Source organism: Equus asinus, chromosome 1 (genome assembly GCF_041296235.1).
Source record: "Equus asinus isolate D_3611 breed Donkey chromosome 1, EquAss-T2T_v2, whole genome shotgun sequence".
Classification (NCBI taxonomy): Eukaryota; Metazoa; Chordata; class Mammalia; order Perissodactyla; family Equidae; genus Equus; species Equus asinus.
The window spans coordinates 119,330,659-119,350,623 of record NC_091790.1 but is presented as its reverse complement, the minus strand read 5'-3'; the positions used below and the strand labels follow the sequence as shown (position 1 = coordinate 119,350,623).

The following is a 19,965-nucleotide window of genomic DNA, read 5'->3' as shown; positions in this document are numbered from 1 at the left end:
TTAATCACTACGAAATTCCCTTATAAATGCTATTCCGGTGGATATACTGCCTTGCATTTTTAAAGATCTTATCAATATATAATACAACAAGACAGGCTATGCACTTTGGACAGAGGTGTCTAAAGAAAAGGCTATAAAGGAACGAGTGTGAGATAAGGTTCTGCTGCGAGATTGCATTCAGCTTAAAAACGTATCATTCTGAGTTTGGAGGTAAAACCCGGTGTGTAATTTGATACTAATCTTTGGAGGGTTAAATGGGTTTTGCCCTTTTACTTACTTTTTCCTACACTACAATACCAGGGCTTCATGGAAGGAAAACAAATATAAGCTGGATTCCCTCTGCTTTCCAGTAAATGTTGTAACACTGAAATTGCATCAGCCTGTGGGCAGCATTTTTTTTTTTTATCATGATCATATTTCAACCAACCAGATGCAGGGTCAGATGATGAAAAGACCACATAGGTATTTCCTGTGGATCCATTTAAAACAGGTGTCCTCTGCAAATAGTCTCTGAGTCAGAGAATGTGGAGGGAGGGGGCAGGGAAAGCGGTCTGTCAGAGAGAAGGTGGCAACTCATGAATGTTTCCCGGAATTTTTCCAGTTCGGCTCTCAACCAAAAAAAGAAACCCAGTAAATTTCTTTAATTAGCCTTATAATTATGCTAATAGAAATTGATGTCACAAAAATCAAGATAGTTCCAAGAAAATTCTACTAGCATAAAACTAGTCATTATTGAATAGTTCTTATATTTTTTATATTTTATAGTTTTTAAATTTATACTTTTGTCTAAATGAAAAAGTTGAGTATTTTTTTAATTGTATATCCATGTTACATGTTCATAAGATAGCAAAATTAAAAAGTAGATCTATTGAAGATCTATCCAATGGGTCCTTAGTAAAGTTTTATGCATTCATGTGACATCCTCAAAGTTTGGTATGCCTTCCTACCTTACAATTTAGAAACTCACTAATAAGACTCTCTGTCCCTATCATTACAAAATATAATAATATTTTCAATGAGTCACTTAAAATTTTATTCTGTGGTCAGTTTCTTTTTAAATAACGACAGCACTCAAATAAGTGTTTTGAACCTATTCCAATGTGTTTGCTTTTGTTAGTTTGTGATTTGCTAACCATGATAAGATAGTGAGTTTTGTGTGTGCTTGTTTTTTAATCAAACATTTGCATAAATTTTGACTCAAATATTTTGTGAGAATGTCAGTCTACAATTTTGGGAACTTCTTGATAACTGTGTATTAACATGTTCAGGTTGCTCTTTTTCCTTTTTAGACTATATCTAATAATCTTAGGTCTGCTTTAAAGTTATTCTTTGAGAAAAGGTATTAATCTATACACAGACTGTGTTTTTACAGGGTAAATAACACAAAGGGGTATTGCTTTTAAAACATCACCAGTACAAGGTTATCCCTTTTTATAAACTATAATATGTTATTCACTGATAAGTATTTACCTGATAATTCATATTTGAGTTACAAAATATTGTTTTTCATTGTATAGAAGAAATAACTGCGTGTCACTTTTTTGTCTTTTTCGTTCTACCATACAGTTCCTGCAGATGGGGAGAATAGCCTGACTCAGTTGAGTTTCATGGGAACATTTCCCAAGGGAAGATTTCAAGGCTCTGTTTTAGCTTCTTGTTCCATTATGTTCTTAGAGTCTTGTGATGGCTCCTACTCGTAGTCTCCGTATGGGCTAAAGATCCTTTCCTTAAGAACTTCTGAAAACGGATGCAGACTCTTCATTCCTTTTTATTTTGGGGGGAAGGAGGGTGTCTGACATATTGGTGATGATAATCCTTGCTAATTTTGGAAATGAGAGAACCCTGGGTCCCCCTTATGTTGTATTCCAGAAGCCAAATTCATATTGCCATGGGTCTTTGCTTAAAAATTTAGGAGGAAGAGTCATGTTTATACATATCCTTAAAATAGTCAAGGTTTATACATTTCTTTTGGTTCTGTGTTTCCATTAGATAAGTATTTTCTAACAATATCAATATATTTGAGAAAATGATTTTTCCCTCTTCACATCTCTCTGCACCATAAGGATAGAAGTTGGGACATGTCCCTTTGAGGGGTTTGGGCATCGGAAAAATCGCCTCAGTGTCCCAGAAAAGAACAACTTTGGGTTACTTATTTTTTCTTCATTATAAAAGTAGCATATTTATGATAATAAAATAGGAAAGTTAAAAAAATTATCCCCACTCTCATCAACCAGAGAAAGCACTGCAAATATTTTTGCATGTACCTGTCAGTCTTTTTACAATATGTAGTTAGTTGTGATATACTGTGCAACAATTTGCATCAAGCAGATGTTCTTGCTTTAAATTTAATGTGTCCTGATTATTTGAAATTCTGTAAGAATCATGTTTAATGATTGCATAGCATGACATAATATGAACATATATTTTGCTCAAACTTTTCTCTGTTTTTGGATATTTAGGTTGTTTCCAGTTTATCACTATAGATACACTATAGTGTCTGCATTTTTCTTTCTTTTTTTTTTTTTTGAGGAAGATTGGCCCTGAGCTAACATCTGTGTGCATCTTCCTCTATTTTAGATGTGGGACGCAGCCACAGCATGGCTTGATAAGCTGTGCACAGGTCCGCACCTGGGATCTGAACCTGTGAACCCAGGCTGCTGAAGTGGAGTACCCAAACTTAACCACTACGCCACTGGCCCAGCCCCTCAAAATATGAAGACAGGTCAAAAAGGTACATGTACATTGTCCCTTAAGGAAGATTTGCAGAAGCTGCTGCCACGCAGCAATTCCACATTCACCTCGTTGGCCAGCACCCTTCCACGGGGCCATAGCTAGGAAAAGCAGCCCCCATTCTGAGTGGCCATGTGCCCTGCCCAAAATCAGGGCTCAGTTAGGATGAAAGGGGGATGTTATGGGTTGAATTGTGTCCCCCAAAAAGATATGTTGAAGTTCTAATCACCAGTACCTCAGAAAGTGGCCTTACTTGGAAAGAGGGTCACGGCAGACATAATTAGTTAAGATGACATCATACTGGCATAGGTATGTCCTTACTCCAACATGACTGGTAGCCTTGTAAGAAGGCAGAGGGAGAATGCCATGTGAAGGTAGAGGCAGAGATTGGAATCATGACAAGCCAACGATGCCAAGGATTGCAGACAGTCACCAGAAGCTAAGAGAGAGTCCTGGCACAGATTCTCCCTCCCGGGCCTTAGAAGAAACCAGCCTTCCTGACACCTTGATTTCTAGCCTCCAGAACTATGAGACAACAACTTTCTGCTGTTTTAAGCTATCCACTGTGGGGTACTTAGTTAATGACATCTCTAGGAAAGTAATACAGGGAGAAAACAGATATTGGAAGACCACTAACAGTTTCTACCACAACATCCAATCAACAGTCAAATTCCAGTACTTTGTTCTTTGCAGTATTTGTTAACTCTGAGCCTTCATCTCTATTTCTGCCTCCGGTGCCTCATTGAGTAACCTCTATAGCTGGTTTCCAGCCTCCATCCTTGCATCTCCACGTCACCCTTATCACTGTCCTAGAGTTAGCTTCCTGAAACTGTAGGTCAGATTACATCTCTCCTCTCTTATTTTTCCCCCAAACTCAACATTTACTTTTGCTCTTCCATGCCCCTTGGGCACTAATGATTCATATCACCTTCTCCATCTGTCGAAATTCTACTTATCTCTCAAAGCCCAGCTCTGGCAGGAAGTCTCTAATAAAGCCTATGCTTGCAAATACTTTGCCAGCTAGGAAGCACTGTCACATTATACTGAAGAGCAGTCGTAGCATCTTCCAATGGAGCAGCCCGTGAGCTTCCCTGGCATTACCACCATCACCCTCCCACCATGGGATGACCCTGAGGTGCCCTTCACATGGAAGTAGCCCATCCATAGGGGACATAGTTGTCAGAGAGCATTCTTTCTTTTGTAAGATGGAAAGTGTATTGCCCAATAGATTGAGATTATGTGAAGCAGCTAACTAAATTATCCCCTTGGGTCCTAGACTCTTTTTCCATAGAAGGCGAGCCTTTGGGGCAGCTGGTAGCCTCCGCAGAAAGGCAAGGTCACAGAAATGTGGCATGCAGGGATGGTGGGATGGGCTGCCATTTCATACCATATTAAGCAACTTTCCTCCCGAATTAAGGGCAACTAAAATGTCTACAGTCCATTTATTGGCCCTCTGTGTTTGTTATCCTCAGAGGTAGTTAAAAGTCCATTTTAGCAACACTTGTAATAAACATCCAACACAAAAGAGGAGTCGATCAAATTAATCCAAATACCATCATTTTCTTTTCAGGAAACACGGGATTTGCCATGAGAGGTGGCAGCGTCAAGCGGTCCCACCAAATGCCAGAAGCCAGTTTAAATTATCTGTGGAGGTGGCCGGCTGACAGCAGGGAGAACTCTCACTGCCCTCGTCCCCGGGGAAGCCCAGGCAGGCCCGCTGGAGCCAAGGCTAGCTCAGACACCTCACCCCCCAGGAGCTAAACATAGAGTTTTCATTCCTCTCAAATATTCATGTGTCAAAAAAAAGTAGGTGAATTGCCCACCTCACTGACAGCTGAGCTCACACGTAGAAGAAGATAGCAGTCCCACACGGATGTTTGGGAGATTCCCTGGGAACCCAATGATCTGGCTGGGCCAAGCCACGGTTCTGAGAAAGTCGGAAACTGCTGGAAGGATTTCTGAGAAATAGTTCACTAGTGCAGCCCTCCTCATCCCTACTTTTCCTGTTTTACTGTGTATGTGATGACTGGAGCTGCAGTAGCCATCTTGTAAGAATGAGGAAAAGAAGCCGAGATCTCAGAGATATTTGCCCTGATGTCTGTAACCTGCTGAACCAATGCCACCAGCAGCTTCCTTTCAGACTTCTTGTGATGTGAGAAAACTAACCCCCATTTGTTAAAATAATGTAGTAGGATACTCTGTCACATGCAGCTAAACGATGGTGCAGGGGGATATTTGGGGTTATTTCCTGGCATGCTTCAAAAAGTGCTGAATCATAGGTTAGTGGGACAGTACTGAGGAGACCAGGGTTCAAATTTATGTATTTTTTATTTAATAAATACTCATATAACACTTACTGTGGGCCAGGCTCTGGTCTAAGCACTTCACAAATATTAACTCAGCCTCACTGAGGATGGTTACTACCAGTATCTCCATTTTACATAAGAAGAAATGGAGGAATAGAGAAAATTAGATAAACCGCCCAAGGTCACACAGCCAGTAAATGGCAGAGCTGGGATATGAAACCATGTCTTTTGGGTTCCTCATCACTACACGAGGCTGTCTGGTGCTGCCAGTCGGTACGCATCACATCCCGGGCTCTAACACCCCTTCTGTGACTGACAAACGGTGTGAGTTTGATTGTGTTTTCTCATCTTTATTTCAGCATCTTTGTGGACATCATTGTTTGATTTATAAGGATGAGAAGATTTTAGCTAAGAATTCCAAGAGCCGCAAATCATTTCATCATAATTTTCATCCAACTTCCATTATTGGCAATCTTTTGGTTAACGTCTGGCCACGTCATTTCATCTCATGGCACATGAGGCGTCCGAAAGTTATCTTTTAAAGACCTGAGGGGCTGACGGGTGGCGTAGTGGTTGGATTTGTGTGCTTTGCTTCTGTGGCCTGGAGTTCCCTGGTTTGGACCCTGGGTGTGGACCTACACACTGCTTATGGAGCCATGCTGTGGTGGTGTCCCACATAGAAGAAGAAGAAGGACTTACAGCTAGACTATACGAGTGAGTGCTGGGGCTTGGGGAGAAAAGAAAAAAAAAAAACTTGAGCTCTATTGTCTTTATTTTTTATTTATTTATTTTTGGGGGTCTTTTCACTGTTTATAACAAGTACTTCCCATGCGTGATCTTCTCCAGTCAAAAGTTCCTGGAACAAAAGGAAGGACAACGCAAAAACCTTCTCTCTGGAGAATTCCTAGGCCTCTGCGTCCACACGTGAGCCCTCTTCATACTTTGAGACCATGCCGTCGGCCTTGGGCAGTCAGAGAATGGGGTCATCTGAGTCACCCATCTTGCAGATGGCCCCTCACATGGCATAGGTCTTAAACTGGCCGTTGAACCTGCCTGTCACCTCCTCAACCTTGGCCACCTTCCTTTGGATGGACGCGTGATCCTTGGCGCCGATGATGCAGCTGCTGTTGGAGCGTTTCCACGGCACATACAGGTCCACGCACCCACGGGTGTCGTTCTGCATATCGAGGGCGTGTCTGGTGCCATCACGCCAAGCGCGAGCGCAGGAAAGCGCTATAGTCTTTAAATGAATGTTTCATCAATATCTATTTATGCTCGATTTACCCATTATTCCTTTCATAGAAATTACATTTTATCACCAGATTCATCCAAGAATTATACTGTTCCATTTATTTTCCAGAGTTGCATAATAATGTACCTTTAAGTTTTGCTCAATTGATGAATTATTTTCTTTCCAGATACCCTTTTTTTATACCATAATAAGTATTGGAGGCCAGACATATTAACAGTCACAGAACGATCTTACGATTGCAGTCACAGTTTCCGATTTGGAGGAAAACTTAGAGATTACCCAGTCCCATCTCTTCATTCTGTAGATGATGAGACTGAGGCTCCGAAGAGTTAAATGACTTGCCTGAGGTCACACCGTTAGTTAGCAGCAGAGCTGGATCTAGAGCTTTCCTTAGGGTAATTTTTTCCTTTTCTTTTATTTTGTTTAAATTAGATTTTGTTTTTTCAGGGAAGTTGTAGGTTTACAGAAAAATTGAGCAGAAAGTACAGAGAGTTCCCGTATACTCCCTCTGTCCCCCCCACACAGTTTCCCCTATTACTAATATCTTGCACAGCGTGATACATTTGTTGCAACTGATCAACACTGGTAATGAAAGTCCATCCTCACATTAGGGCTGGCTCCTCCTGTGTTGTACAGTTCTATGGGTTTTCTCACGTATCCACCATTAGAGAATCATGCAGAATAGTTTCACTGCCCTAAAAATGCCCTGTGCTCCAGCTCTTCCTCCCTCACTTCCTTTCCCTGAGTCCCTGGCAACCATTAATCTTTTTACTGTCCTATAGTGTTGCCTTTTCTGGAATGTCACATAGTTGGACTCGTACAGTACGTAACCTTTTCAGACTGACTTCTTTCACATAGCAATATGCATTTAAAGTTCCTCATTGTCTTTTCGTGGCTTGACAATTCACTTCTTTCTATTGTTGAATAATATTTCATTTTATGGATGCATCACCATTTATTTATCCATTCAATTAAGCACATCTTGCTTGCTTCCAAGTTTTGGCAATTTTGAATAAAGTTGTACAAACATTTGTGTGCAGTATTTTTTGTGGATGTAAGTTTTCAACCCATTTGGGTAGATACCAAGGGGCACAATTTCTGGATTATATGGGAAGACTATGGTTAGCTTTGTAAGAAACTGCCAAACTGTATTCCACAGTGGCTGTACCATTTTGCATTCCCACAAACAATAATGAGAGTTCCTTTTGCCCCACATCCTCATCAGCATTTGATGTCAGTATTTTGGATTTTAGTATGTAGTGGTATCTCATTGATGTTCTAATTTGAATTTCCCTAAATGACATACGATGTTGAACATCTGTATGCTTATTTGCCATCTGTGTATGTTCTTTGGTGAGGTGTCTATTCAAATGTTGTGCCCAGTTTAAACTGGGTCGTTTTCTTTTCTTTTCTTTTTTTTTTTTTGAGGAAGATTAGCCTTGAGCTAACTACTGCCAGTCCTCCTCTTTTTGCTGAGGAAGCCTGGCCCTGAGCTAACATCCATGCCCATCTTCCTGTACTTTATACGTGGGACGCCTACCACAGCATGGTATGCCAAGCGGTGCCATGTCCGCACCCGGGATCCGAACTGGTGAACCCCGGGCCACCAAGAAGCAGAACGTGCAAACTTAACTGCTGCGCCACCAGGCCGGCCCGTGGGTTGTTTTCTCATTGCTGAAGTTTAAGAGTTCTTTGCATATTTTCCATACAAGTCCTTTATCAGATATGTTTTGCAAATATTTTCTCCCGGTCTGTGGTTTGCCTTTTCATTCTCTTAACAGTATCTTTTGAAAAGCAGAAGTTTTAAATTTTAATGAAGTCCAGCTTACCAATTCTTTCTTTTATAGATTTTCTCCTATGTTATCTTCTAGAAGTTTTATGTTATCTTCTAGAGTTTTGTAGTTTTGCATTTTACGTTTGGATCTGTGATCCATTTTGACTTAATTTTTCAAAAGGTGAAAGGTGTAAGGTCTGTGTCTAGATTCAATTTTTTCAATTTCATTGATTTCTGCTCTCATTTTTATTTCTTTTCTTCTGCTTACCTAGTATTTAATTTGCTCTGCTTTTTCTATTTTCCTAAGGTGGAAGCTTAGATTACTAAATTTACATCTCTCTTCCTTCCTCATAATATGCATTTAGTTCTGTAAATTTCCCTCTAGTCGCTGTTTTCACTGCATCTAACAAATTTTGATAAGCTGTATTTTTTCACTTAGTTCAAAATATTTAAAATTTTCTTTTTCTTCTTCTTCGACCCATTTGTTATTTAGAAGTGTGTTGCTCAATCTCCAAATATATTAGGATTTTTCCAGTTTACTTTTTTGTTATTAATTTCTCATTTAATTTCCTTGTGGTCTAAAAGCACAGTTTGTAGGATTTCTGTTCTTTTAAATTTCTTAAGATGTGTTTTATGGCCCAGAGTGTGCTCTGGAAGCTTGGTGGAAATTCCATATGAACCTGGAAAGAATGCACATTCCGCTGTTGTTGGATGGAGTATTCTATGAATGCCAAATTAGATCCAGTTGATTGATGATGCTCTTCAGTTCAATTATGTCATTACTGATTTCCTGCCTGCTGGGTCTGTCAATTACTGATGGAAGGGGTGTTGAATTCCCCCCTATAATAGTGGATTTGTCTATTTCTCCTTGCTATTCTGTAGATATATATTTTTTGCTTCATGTGTTTTGATGCTCTGTTATTAGGTGCATGTACATTAAGGATTGTTATGTCTCTTGGATAAATTGACCCCTTTATTATCATGTAGTACAGTTTTAGTTCACTCAGGCTGCTATGATAAAATACCACAGAGCAGGTGGCTTATAAACAACAGAAATTTATTTCTCACAGTCTGGAAGCTGCAACTCTGAGATCGCTGTGCCAGCATGGTTGGGCGAGGGCCCTCTGCTGGGTCGTAACCTTCCTGTTGGGTCCTCACCTGGTGGAAGGGAAGGGAGCTCTCTCATGACTTTTTATAAGGGCGTGTATAAAAGGGCATGATAAAAAAGGGCATTGCTTTCATTCATAAGGGCTCTGCCCTCAGGATCTAATTATCTCCCAAAAGCCCAATTCTTAACGCCATCACATTGGGCATTAGGATTTCAACGTATGAATTTTAGGGGGACACAAACATCAGACCGTAGTAAGTACCCTTCCTTATACCTGATGATTTTCCTTTTTCTGAAGTTGACTTTGTCTGAAATTAATATAGCTACTCCAACTTCCTTTTGATTAGTGTCAGCATGGTATATCTGTCTCCATTCCTTCCTGTTAATTTATCTGTGTCTTTATATTTAAAGTGGGTGTCTCATGGACAACATATAGTTGAGTGCTGATTTTTATACACTCTGTCTGTTTTTAATTAGTATATTTAGATCACTCATGGTTAAAGTGATTATTGATATAGTTGGATTAATATCTACCATATTTGCAAGCAGTATCGGTTTATTGCCCTTCTTTCTTTTTTTATCTTCCACTCTTTTTCTGACTTTTCTGAAAAGTCAGAATTTGAGCGTTTTATATTATCCCATTTTCTTTCATCTCTTACTATACCAATTATGCTTTTAAAAATTCTTTTAGAGGTTGTCCTAGAGTTTGCAAAATATACTTACTACTAATCCAAGTCTAGTTTCAAGGAAGATTATACCACCTCACAGATAGTGGAAGTACCCTATAACAACGGTATTCTTGGGGGGCTGGCCCTGTGGCCCAATGGTTAAGTTCGTGCACTCACTTCCCCAGCCCGGGGTTCACTGATTTGGATCCTGGGTGTGGACCCACACACCTCTCATTAAGCCATGCTGTGGTGGCATCCGACATACAGGAACTAGAATGACCTACAACTAGGATATACAATTATGTGCTTGAGCTTTGGGGAGGAAAAAAAAGAATATTCTCAATTCTTTCCTTATAATATTTCTATCATTCGTTTCATTTATCCATAAGATATAATCACCAAACATGTTGTTGTCATTGTTATTTTAAATGCTCTTGTCTGTTAAATAATTAAGAATAAGAAAAATGTGTATTTTTCTTTATTTATTCATTCTCTCACACTCTTCCTCTCTTTATGTAGATTCTAGTTTCTGACTCATATCATTTTCCTTCGCCATGAAGAATTTCTTTGAACATTTCTTGCAAAGCAGGTCTACCAGCTTTGAGAACAAATTCCCCCAAACTTTGTTTGTCTAAGAAAGTCTTTATTTCTCCTCTACTTCTGAAGGATAATTTTGTTGTATACAGAATCCTAGGTTGGTGTTTTTTTACTTTCAACACTTTGAATATTTTACTCTATGTTCTTGTTTGCATGGTTTCTTACTTCAGGATAATTTTGATCCAACTTAATCCCAGTTTTCAAGAATAACTCCCAAAGCAATGATTTATTGTTTTTTCACTTCCTTTCTTTTAAAAACTTTTTACTGTGGTAATTTATAACCTCTTTGATGGCAGAAAATACTATGTTCCCCCCCCCTCCCCCCAGTCTTTTTTCCTTCTCCTTCTATCATTTTGGGAAAAAGAAATGTACTCAACTCAAGGCCCAAGTCAACTATCTTTGCTTCTCAGACTTTCACTGACATGTATCCCAGCTTGATCCTCACCACTGGTCACTACAACCACCCCAAACAGGCTGCCTCCTCTGTGGTAGCAACTTCTTCTACTATTTGTCAAGTCAGATTATGCCTACTTTTATAGGGCTTGTCCCTCCTAATACATATACGTTATGGGTTTTTTCAAGAGAGAAGACAGTGCTTTAATGCATACAAATGCCCAGAACTCTTTTGGGAAGCTGTGACCCTTTGGAATACTGGGGAAACTTTAAAAAAAGCCATTGAGTGTCATGGACAGGCCAATCACCTCTCTTATTTGTACAGGTTCTGAAGGAATTGAGAAGGGAAACAGCTAGAAATTAGTATCAGTTCTACTATTGGCAAAAATAAGCATACCCATATGAAATTGTCGACCTCTCTTATCGGAACAGAGCTTGACCCCACACCTTTACCCTATTGAGAAGAGAAGAATTTGGGTATGCTGCAAGGACACTTATCTGAAAGAGAATCAGAAAACAGGCTTCTTTCCCACGTTCACCAGTTACAGGAGTTACGTCTCACTGGGAAGAATGACCATGAGAAGAAGAGTTAAGTTGTCTACTAATACATTGAGGAGGGAAGAGAAATTCCTATTTTGTAGGGTAGTAGGAACCCTGCCAATATTGGAGAAAAAAAAGCCAAAGACTAGTAAATTTACTAGTTTTGCAAAATTACTAGTCTTGTATGAGTTGTAATTTCTAAGACAATCACTTTAAGGATGGTAAAAAAAAAACCCAAACAATATAATCATTAGTTAATACAGAGAACAAAAAGGAATGCCCAACCTACAGATAATAGTGAGAAAAGACATTGGGACCCCCTGGAAAATCCGGGATAATATGCCCATTTTAAGGTCAGTTGATTGGCAGCCTTAACTCCCCTTTGCCCTATAACCTAATATATTCACAGGTTCTGAGCATTAGGATGTGGATGTATTTGGGGGGGCCATTGTTCTGCTTACCATAATGTCTCTCCCAGAGTTTGTCAAAACAAGTAGGTAAGAAAAACAAAGCTATAAAATATTTTAATAACTCAATTAAGAAATGACTTAAAAATCTATAGAGAGCTCTATAGCCAATACACAGAAGATTTATAAAAATTATCACCAAATCACAAAGTCTCATCCCACAGTAGAAAGTGTACTAAATGCTGTAGCCTTCTTCTACCATCCCAAATCCCCAGATGTGCCCCCAAAATAGATAATTCACGAATAAATCCAGAACTTCTCTGGAAGACAAAGAAAAGGTGCTTCAGTGGATCAGAAGCTGCACTGACTAACTGAAGGATGGAAAACAAACAAAGGCAGCTGAAGAAGTAATGTATGGTCAAGCTGCACACAGGGCAGGCTTTTATGAAAGAGCTCTTCCTGCCCGGGGTTGGCGGCTGCAGCGAGCAGGAGGGCATCGAGACTAACGGACTGGGTGACTAGTTGGGGTACTTCTGCAGAGTAACCAGATGAGTCAACCCCTCTGCATGCCCCTTGCACGCCCAGCACAGGCAGCAGCCTGCAGGTGGGAGCAGTGCCCATGGCCGCATGGGTCAGAGTACCCTAGACGCTGGAACCTCCGTTCCCAGGTGTTCGCTACCAAAAAAAAAAAAAAAATGTATACAGTACTCAGGAGAACATGTTTATCCTTAAATGCATTTATTAGAAAAGAAAGATTTTAAATAAACTGTCAATTCAGTAATATAGAAAAAAAAGAAAACTAGAAACCAAATAGTATTGTTTGAAAATTTTTAAAAAACCTTTCACCATACATAAACTTTGGCAAAGTTTGCTAATATTTATTTCCGACTTCTGTTTGCATGTGCCTAAGTGAGCTGGGCCTCCTCTTCATTTTTAATCCTGTGATTTTTGGATTTAGTACCAAGATTATAAAATGAGCTAGGTAATTTTATCTAATTTTTTAAAAATTTGGTATAAAATACAGATTATCTATTTCTTGATGGTTTGTTAAAAAGTTGCTTGCAAAACCATTTGGGTCCAGACTCTTTTGGGCACTGGGTGGTCAAGGGTTATTCTGACCAGCAGTTTAATTTAATGATTGCTCAAATTTTTTGTTTCTACTAGGGTCAATTATATGAATTACATTTTAAATAAAGTTGTCCATCTCATCTAATTTCGCAAAATCATTAGCATACAGTTTTGATATATTAGCTTATGATTTATTAATTCTTTATCATATCTGTACTTATATATCATTCTTAATATCATTTCAATGTGACTTTTTCTTCTTGATCAGCCCTACCAGAAGTTTATCTGACTTATTAATCTTCTCAAAGTCTGTTTTTTATTTCATTATATTTTATCCTTAAATGTATTATTTTCTTAGTTCTACAATTTTTAGGTGTTTTGCTTTCTTTTATAACTATGTGAGTCGAACATTTACCTAATTTGCTTCCAATAGTTCATATTTTTAAATACATTTCTCCCTACCTTTAGCTGTATCCCACATGCTTTGTACGTTGATTTCTAATTTCAGAGCAGAGTGGGCAGATGACGTGACTTCTGTGGTGATAATTCTTATAATTTGTTGATGTTTCTTTGGTAACATTGGAATACTGTAAATGCTCAGTGTTTGAGAAGAAATTTTTTTTCATTCAAGAGTGGGATTCTATTCAAATATATTAGTTCATGCTCATTCATTGCACTTTCAAATGTTCAAAGTTTTTAAAGTCAAATATGAGTGTCTATGTTTTTAAATGTGAGTTGTTTTACCAGCTTACATTTATTCTGCTATTTATATGTATTGTCACATGTACAAGACAAAAACGAAGGACTAATTTTTCCATTTGATTTTGTTTCCTGATAGCCCCTCCCTTTCTTTCCTCCACTGTTTTGAAAGTTATATGTTTTATTTCTCTAGTTTGAGTGCTGACACTTAACATACATATCTATCATTATATTTTTCTTATAGAGTATTAGATAAAGCAATGTCAGGGCCGGCCTGGTGGCCGAGTGGTTAAGTTCTCGCGCTCTGCTTCGGCTGCCCAGGGTTCAGATCCTGGGCGAGGACATGGCGCCGCTCCTTAGGCCATGTTGAGGCAGCGTCCCACATGCCACAACTAGAAGGACCCACAACTAAGATATACAACTATGTACTGGGGGAATTTGGGGAGAAAAAAAAAAGTAGGAAAAAAAACAAGAATTGGCAACAGTTGTTAGCTCAGCTGCCAATCTTTTAAATAAATAAATAAACAAGCGATGTCACTGTTTTGCCTTTGAGCATCTCAAGAACCTCCTTAGCACTCTTTAGCTTCCCTCTCGTCTTCCTCCGAGTTTCACGTGACTGTAGGTGTTTCATCTCCACCTTGTATTTGACATAAATCACTTCCAGAATGATGATTCAGCTTTGCTAATGTATTTTGCTGACTCTCGTACACCCTGCTAGTTCTTGCATCACATTTCTTCTTTCACCATTGATAGTTTCTGCTGAATTACATCTTTCAATAATTCTTTCAGGGAGCACCTATTCAGAATAAACTCTTAGCTTTTAAATGTCTGGGAAAATCTATTTTGCAATAAGTCTTGAATAATATTTACATGGTATTAAATTATAAGTTGAAGGCAAACCTTCTTTGGGATTTTACATATATTTTACCATTGTCTTCTAGAATTAATTGATTCTGTTGTCAGTCTGCTCGTCGTTTCTTATGGACAGTCTATGCTTTCCCCTTGGTAGCTTGAAGGTTTTTTCTTTACTATTGATGTTATGCATGATATTATGTATATAGGTGTGGATTATATATTTAACGTGCGTGTGCATTTTCCATATTTATTCAGTGCCTAGAAAATCTTCAGGTACTGTTTATACGTCCTGTTGGAGATTTCATCTCCTTCATCCTCTTTATTGTCCTCTTGAGAGGCTCCTGTAGAAAACTGCTCCATCAGACCTCCAGGCCCCCTAAATTCTCTTTTGTATTTTCTGTCTCTTTATTCCTCTGTGTTGAATTCAGATTTATTCCCTCGAATCTGTCTTCCAATTCACTGGTTTTCTCTTATGTTCTGTTCAATCTACTATTAATTCCTATATTGAATTTTTCTTATTTCAACGACCATGTATTTTTCACTTTTAATATTTCAATTAGGTTCTTTCCTATATTCACTTGTTCTTGATTCACAGTCATTGCTTTCCTTTTGTGGACCACATACTTTATTTATTTATTTGAATGATTGAAACATATTGATATATAAGTTCATTTCCAATGAGTCAAATATTTTTACTCCTTCAGGAATTAATTTTTCCATTTATTGGGTCTGTGATTTGTCTTCCATGGTAATTAGTTTTTTGAAGGATGGAGAATTTAGGACCCTATTCACAGAAGTATCAGTGATTTCCTCCTCTCTGCTTTATGCAAGGAATCCAGTGCTAGGAGTCTTGATTCTGATTCATCAAGAGCTTGAAATCCCTGGGCCCTGAGGTGTCTATCTAGGTCCTCAAAATAAGGCCCCAAAGGATGTTATGAATCCCTAGAACATACAATTCTTACTGAAGACAACCTCACACACAATAAGCAAGGTATGGTACCAGTCACTAGTGATGATATGCAAATGAACAGAACAGAGGTTGAAAGGATATACAACAAACCAATACTTAAGCTTGCACTGGAGATGGGACTGGAGGAAGTTGCTTTATCTTTATTACACAGATATTCCACAATAATAATGTATTCATGTACTACTTGTGTAATTTAAAAGCTCATATATTTAAAAATTAATAATATGTACAGGAAATATGTTTTGACTCAATGCAATAAATGTAGACACTAATATCAAGAAGAGTTAATTTTTTAAAATCATCTGTAAGTAAAAGTACTATCTTCTAGATAACTCCTGTAACAAAGAGGGAAAAAAATCTGATAGAATAATATAATTGTATGAGATGAAGACAAATTATACCTTAGAAAAAATGTTATTAAAAATTAATATATAACTCAGGAAATTTAAAAAAGAGTAAAATAAATCAAAAGAAAGAGAAAAGGATCTGAAAGCAATGATTTAAAAATGAGAAAGGTACAGAGAGGTTAGTGATAAAAACAGTGAGCTGTTATTTGAAAATCTGTAAAAACAAAATGAAATGAAGGGAAAATCTGGCTTCTGGTAAGTCTAGCCAAAAGAAAACCCAAGAGAATATAAATATAATATTAGAAAGAGAAAAGAGACATAAGAAGAAAAAATTATAATTTTTAAATAAAATTTGTACACTTTCCTGCAAATAAAGTTTAAAATAGATCTTTTTCTAGGAAAATACAAACAATTGAATTTTACTGAATAAAATCTAGGAAGCCTTAGTAGACTAATATCCATAGAAAAGCTGAAAAATTTTTTGAAACTCCTACAGAATGGCTCTGGGCCCTATTGGTTTTCTCAGAAATGTTTATCAAATATTTAAGAAATAATTAAATTCTGTATTTTTTAACTGTTGTACAGCTCTAAAAAGCATAACTTTGATAAAATAAGCCTGAGAAATATTTCACAAAACCATGGGCCAATCTTTCTGATAAGCACAAATAAAAATGATCTATTATGAAATTTAAAATCCAGCTGCAGATTAAAAGAATAATATACTTTACTTGATCAAATTTGTTCAGGAATACAAAAATCACTCAATGTTAGAAATCAGCTAATGTAATTTTAGCAGATGCCAAAAGGGCATTTTCTAAATTTCAAGATTACTTCTGATTAAAATTCCTAGTAAGCTATGAAAGAAGCAAACTTTCTTAACCTGATAGGGAGTATTTTTCAGACGTCCAGAGCAAATAGAATATTTAATAATGAAATATCAAAAATAATCCCATTGAAGTCATAAACAAAAGAAATCTTTCTGCCAATACCACTATCAGTCAACCATGTTCTGGAACTTCTGACCAATGAAAGAATATAAGAAAAAGAAATGAAGGATACATATTGGAAGAAAAATGTATGATCACTTACCAAAAATTATATAACTTCCTAGGAGCAAAATCAAGAACATTATTTGATATATTAATAGCAACAGAAAGTAAGTACAGAGAAATAATCAATTCAAGAATAATATACCAAAAATTAATAACAAATCTGAAAACGAAATGGGAGAGAAGGCTCATTACAACACCAATGAAGATACCCAGCCTGGAAATAAATCCAACAAGAAAGACACACGACCTTTAGTGAAATGCAGTCATGTCTCGCTTGACAATGGGGGTATGCTCTGAGAAAGGTGTTGTCAGGTGATTTTGTTGTTGTGCAAACATAGTAGAGTGCACTTCCTCAAACCTAGATGGTACAGCCTGCTGCACACCCGGACTACATGGTGTAGCCTCTGGCTCCTGGGCTACAAACCTATACAGCATGTTACTGTTTTGAATACTGCAGGTAACTGTAACACAACGGTATTTGTGTATCTAAACATATCTAAACATGAATAGGTACAGTAAAATACAGTATAAAAGATAAAAAGTGGTACACTTGCATAGGGCAGTTATCATGAATGGAGGTTGCAGGACTGGAAGCTGCTGTGGGCGAGTCAGTGAGTGAGTGGTGAGCGAATGTGGAGGCCCAGGACATCGCTGTGCCCTATTGCAGACTTTGTAAACACTGTACACTGAGGTACCCTAAATTTATTAAAAAATATTTTTCTTTCTTCAATAACAAAGTAAGCTTAGCTGACTGTAACTTTTTTACTTTATAAACTTTTTGACTCTTTACACTTAGCTTAAAACACACATTGTATAGCCTTTAAAATGGCTATGATGTCACCAGGTGATAAGAATTTTTCAGCTCCACTATAATCTCCTGGGACCACTATCGTATATATGTGGTCTGTCGCTGACTGAAACATTAGGCAGCACGTGACCGTACAAAGAGCAAACTGAAATAAAGAACAAAGAGAACCATAGTGGGGAAACAGTATAAAGTGATAAATTATAATAAGGTGATTGCAACTCAGTTAAAAACAAAATATGGATTTTTAAAAAGTTTGAAAATTTAATTTTAATTTTGTTTGGAAAAGAATAAGTTAGTGTAGCCAAGGAAAATATAAAAAAGATTAATGAAGTTTTGACCTGTAACTTATTAGAACATATTATAAAAATGTAGTAATTAAAAAATGCTGATACTAATAGAGATACAAAACAATAGATCAATATACCTTGATTTATATGGGATTTACTATAGGATAAAAATGACATTTCATATCAGTGGAGAAAAGGTGTATTCTTCAATAAATGGGGTGTGAAATTTGGCTATTGAATTGGGAAGAAATGAATTTGCATTCCCACATCAAACCACATCCTAAAATGTCTCTAGAGTGATTAATGCCTAAACCAGAACAAAAATAATACATATACCAGGAGAGAATAATTCTATGTGGAACACCTTGCTATATAACATCATGATAGAAACCGTACAGAAAAAGATGGACAGAAGTGACTGCATAAACAAATATAAAAGACAAATGACCAAAAGAAGAGAAATTTAACCATCAATGTGTTAAAATTCTCTCTCTCACAAATCTGTGAGATAAAGGAAAACACTGCTACAGGAAATAGACAAAAAATGTGAACATAAAATTCACAAAATAACTACAGATGATCATTAAACATATCTTTTAAAAGACACTTAAACTCACTTATAAATAAAAGTAAATTTCACTTAGACTGGCAAAGACTAAAAAGGATTAAAAATTTACAGTATTAGGTATGACACCAGGGAAATAAGGATTTTCATACACTCTTGGTGGAAGTACAAACTGGAAAAGTATTTTGTCCTACTAATTTCCAGGAATTTACTCTGGAGAAGTATTGCCCCAAGTTATTGCAGATATATGTATAATGATGTTACCTTCAGCAAAAACATCAAAGTAATCCAAATGTCCGTGACTGAAGGACAGGCTGAAGGAATTATGATACCTCCATATAATGGAGTGAAATACTATGCAGCTATTAAAAAGAATGGAATGACTCCGTGTGTATTGATATAAAAAGATACTCAATGTATTCTGTTAAGTAAAAAAGAAAGTGCAAGTCTCACACACACACACACACACACACACACGCACTGTATTTTTTGGTAGTACTTTCACATATATGTTTGCATAAACGCAGTCAGAAGGCTGGAAGGATATACACCAAATGTGATCACTGGTTTTCTCTGAGGGATGGGTGGAGATTTTCACTATTTTCTTATTTTGAATGATTTTTGCAACACAACACAAAGAAAAGTGAAAATTAAGAAATATATGGTACAAATGGCAACTCAAAGCTCAACGTGTGCCTAGCTCTGACCTGAAATGCCAGAAAAGAAGGAATTTGAAAAGAATATTACTTAGGCTAGTCCTAAATCTCTGGAATCCGATAGATTTCAGAGAGATTTTTTTCCTTGACTTCTCCACTGATTTCTCTGGGATTATCTGCCATGCAGATTGACAGAGTCCCAGGGGCACTGTCAATGATCAGGATGCCAGTGTGTGGCGCTAGAGAGTCACCAAGCCCCAAATGAAACTCGAGCCCTATGGCAGGGTAGGGTTCCCCAGTCAACAAAACCAGGAACCCATGCCTGCAAAGACAATAGTGTGACGAATCGAGCCATTTGTAAAATCATCTCTAAATACTCTTCCGTTGTTCCATGAACCATCACTGAAGGCTACGTAAGATGACAGCACTTCCTATCAGGTAAAACCAGCTAACGCTAGTTTAGGCAGAAGAGATGCTCTAAGGACAGGAAAACATATCTATAATGTAGTAGGACACTGACTTGTAGGGAATGGAAAGAATATTAGAAATTAACTTGGGTAGCTCTTTTGGGACACAGACCAATTAGAGAGGCAGAAATTCCATCAGAGAAAATGACAGCAAATAGGACTGCAGCCACAAAAGGAAGAACAGTCCAGAAAATACATATGAGGATGTCTCTTCCTACAAGTAATTGTATATCTTTATAGCATCACCTCCAAGGCTAGCAAATTTCATTTCCTCTACAGCTTTATAACTCTTCAGAGAGACCATTTAGAAAACACCACTGCTTATACTACTAAAATTTTAGCACATATACATAGTTATAAAATGAGATTAGATGGGAGGAAAATCCATATGGTAGTAAAATTATTTTATGAATTTT

The 19,965-nt window shown here is 37.4% G+C and overlaps 1 protein-coding gene and 1 pseudogene across 1 annotated transcript in view; both read right to left on the bottom strand.

The window, feature by feature from the left end:
- Positions 1–19,965, bottom strand: part of AIG1 (androgen induced 1) — a 308,996-nt gene that overhangs the window by 227,480 nt on the left and 61,551 nt on the right. The window lies entirely within an intron of this gene.
- LOC139044936 (small ribosomal subunit protein eS21 pseudogene) lies at positions 5,941–6,219 on the bottom strand (annotated as a pseudogene).